We start from the raw sequence: 3,983 nt of genomic DNA, 5'->3' as shown, positions 1-3,983 counted from the left end.
TAATTAAACAATTTAAGACTGTGATAAGTGCTATGAAAGAAAGAGTAGAATGCTTGAAAATGCATTAAAAGTTCTTGATTCTGTTCCATTGGTCTATATGTCTGTTTTTATGCCAGTATCATGTTTTTTTTTTTAATTAAGCTTTGTAGTATAATTTGAAGTCTGATAATATGATGCAACAAACTTTGTTCTTTTTGCTTAGGATTGTTTTAGCTACTCTGGGTCTTTTCTGGTTCCATATAAATTTTAGGATTATTTTTTCTATTTCTTTGAGGACTGTCATTCATATTTTGATAATGATTGCACTGAATATGTTGATTATTTTGGCCATACTGGCCAAAGAAATTTCAGAATTTTACTGGCATTTTGATCACAAAAAAACTGCTAGTCTCAAGTACAGGGTAAATTGAAAAGCCCTGAATGAAAACAGAATGTATATATATGTATATATATATATCTTCCATAGTTATAGCAAGACTATAATTTAAATACTACCCATATTTTAATTACTCTCAGTGTATACATGCCACAGTATTGAGGACAGTAGTCTCTTCTTGGACATATATTCTATGTAATATACATAAATAAATAATTTTCAAATTTATATTTTGAGTCTTGCTCTCTTTTTGCATTTCAGGTCTATGTATCTACTGCCAACCATCCAACTCTGTCTGCTTGTTCTCCAGGGATAGTAACTCACATATCCAAGATGAAACTTGTAATTAGCCATCTCAGATTCCAAAATGCTCGTTTTTCTATATTTTTGACACTGGTTAATAATATTATCCTTTATCCAGTCACTCAACTGCTATGCAGTTGTATTGCAAGCATAGCCTGTGTAGCCACCACAACCATCTACATACTAAATTGTGCCATTATCACATAACACACTCCTAGAACCCTTTATAGCAACACCCATCTCCTTCCTCCCACTATGTGGCTCCCCATCCCCCATTGTGTGCATTCCCTCCCCACCTCCTGCCTCACTCTCTGTAACCACTGAGGCTTGCAATCACTATGAGCCATCTGTTCTTTATCTTTGTGTTATTTCATAAATACAACATAAATAGAATTGTGCAGTATATATTCTTTTAACATTGGCTTCTTTCAATCAGTGTAATTTCCAGAGGTTCTTCCATGTTGTTGCACATATCAATCAATAGTTTATTCCTTTTTATTGCTGAGTTGTATTCCATGGGACTAATATACCATAGTTTACTTAACAGTGGTTTCTAGTTTGGGTCTATTATGAAGTTACTATAAGCACTGTGTATAAATTCCTGTGTGACAATAAGTCTAACATTTTGTCTGATAAATGCACAAGAGTGCAACTGATGGACCACAGGGTGAATTTATTTTTAGTCTTGAAATGAACTGCCAAACTATTTTCCATAGTAATCACACTATCATCCATTCCCACCGGTAATGTGTATGTGATCCAGTTTCTCTGCATCCTCACAAGCATTTGGTGTTATCATTATTTTTTATTTTAGTTATATTATTCTAAGCTGATAAAAAGTACATTCATGCAGCCCATCCATTTCAATTTGTTTTTAATACCATTCTTTTAAAATAAAATATTAATTAAACAATTTCCTCACAAAGAACTTAAATGCCCCCAGGATGTTTCAAATGAAAAACAAAATTTTCAAAATTATGTAACATGGAAAAAATAAGACTATTAATGTAAAACAATGTACAAGTCAAAAAACAGAGTAAAGGGTCAAGAAATAATTTCCTAAGACTTTTTGACAGATACTCTAATTCAGGCACCAATGATTGAAAGCCTGATTTATTTTGAAATTATAATGCAATGGCACAAATTCCAGTCTCGTTAAAAAGATGTGTGCCTATTTGGCATTATAATAGAAAACTTAATTAAGCAAACTTTTCAAATAATAGGAATAAATATCCCAGCCAGTGAAAACGTTAGGGAAAGATTTAGCCCTCAAAAAAAAAGAGCCGTGGGGAAAAAAAACAACTTCACTTTCTAGTGGCAAGAATCAGAAAAATAAGAGTATAAAGGAAGACTACAAGTCTTTATACTGCTTGATTGAGTCATGAAAGTCAGACATAATTGAAAATATGAGTTAGAGCCTTGTATATTCTGGGCACTAGTTCAATGTTAACTAAGGTCACTGAAGTAATGAGTAATCTCCTCTATGGCTGGTCACATGACCAAGCTGAAATTCATCAGTAATTACTGTCTAGTTCTTAATCCATAGTCATGATTTATATTGAAACCACTAGCAGAACTGGAAAATCTGATAGCAGGCTCACCAGAATCAAAGTGACTAATGAAAGAAAATAGGGTATGGACTAGAATCCAACATCCTCCAAAAGCTAGCTGTTTCCTTCAGTTTGGCTGAAATCAAGCTATTGAGTAAAGGCTTACCAATAGGATTTAGCAGCCTAAATGATAAATTTTGGGATTCATGGCTTATTTGATCTTAAAATATTGCTAATCACAGAAGGCTAAATACAAACTGGGTAGGACCAGGACTTAGAAATAGACATTCCTAGTAGGCTAGGGCAAGTTCTAGAGCCGTAGTATCCTATATGGTAACTGCTAGCCATGTGTAGCCATTTAATGTAAATTTAAACTAATTAAAATTGAATAAAATAAAAAGTTTAGTTCTTCAGGTACAGTAGCCATATTTCAAGTGGTCAATAGTGATGTTTGGCTAATGACTAATAGTTGGAAAGAATACATAGAACATTTAATCATGACCAAAAAATTTGTTACATAACAGTGTTCTAGAGAAAAGTACAAATGTGTAATTATACAAGGAAGAATTCCAGGCAGGCACTTGGAAGAGAGTGTATTAGTTTGCTATGGCTGCCATAACAAAGTGCCACAAGCTGATTGGCTTAAATAACAGAAATTTATCGTCTCACAGTTCTGGAAAGTAGAAACCTGAAATCAAGTTCTAAGCAAGGCCAAGATCCCTCTGAAGACACTGGGGAATGATTTCTCTCTCCTAGCTTCTGGTGGTTGCTTGACTTGTGAAAGCATAACTCCACTCATCACATGTCTCCGTTTATGTTTGCCCCTCTGTCCAAGTTTCCCTTTTTTTTTTTTTAATAACAATATCAGTTATGTTGGATTAGGAACCCACCTTATTCCAGTATGACCTCATTCTAACTAATTATATTTACAATGACCCTATTTCCAAGTAAGGTCAGGTTCTAAGGCACTGGCAATTAGGACTTCAACATATAACTTACGGACTTCACAATTTAACCCATAATATATAGTATCCAGGGTATATGGTGACATTTTAAAGTGTTAGCAAGGCATCAAGACCTAAAATATGCCCAGTGGTCTAGAAAGAAAGATTGATGGTGAAGAGTCACAATAGAAATTTTAAGATTAAATAATATGCGAAGTTTCTGGCAGCAGAAAAATATTTCCCTTAGCAGGAAAATAATTTTCTCTCAAGCTTCTTTTTTCATTTATTATTATTCCTTTCATATTCAGGCCCTGAGATTGAGACTCAAGGATAGAATTTTGGCCCCTTGCTAAAGGTCAGGCCAAGGTTCTAAAGAGGCTGAGAAACTCACTAGCTTACCAAGGATGATAACAAAGAATACCAAAACAAGTCAATGCCACAATTACCAAAAGAAGATGTACAGTAAAGATACAATCTTGAGAATCAAGCAAAAATCCAATTATTATGGCTGAAACATAGGTTATGACCTAAACAGTTTAAAAACAGAATCAATCACCTATGAATTAAGGTAGAGCTTTTAAAATATTCCTTCCTACCTTCTCCTCCATAAAACCACCCCTTCCAAGCAAACCCTGCTTTCCCATCCTGGCATTATTCTTTTGGCCACTGTCCTACCTACTTTAACTGCTTAACTTGACCAGCTCCATCAAGAATCATGCTTCTGATTCTTCTGGATCCGAAACTTTAGTTTCTTATTCACTGAAAGTATTATCTTGTCTTTCAAACACAGTGCTCAATTATGTTGTTAAC

Source organism: Sapajus apella, unplaced genomic scaffold (assembly GCF_009761245.1).
Source record: "Sapajus apella isolate SASKATOON/1434 unplaced genomic scaffold, GSC_monkey_1.0 scaffold14, whole genome shotgun sequence".
Classification (NCBI taxonomy): Eukaryota; Metazoa; Chordata; class Mammalia; order Primates; family Cebidae; genus Sapajus; species Sapajus apella.
This window is presented reverse-complemented; position numbering follows the sequence as displayed.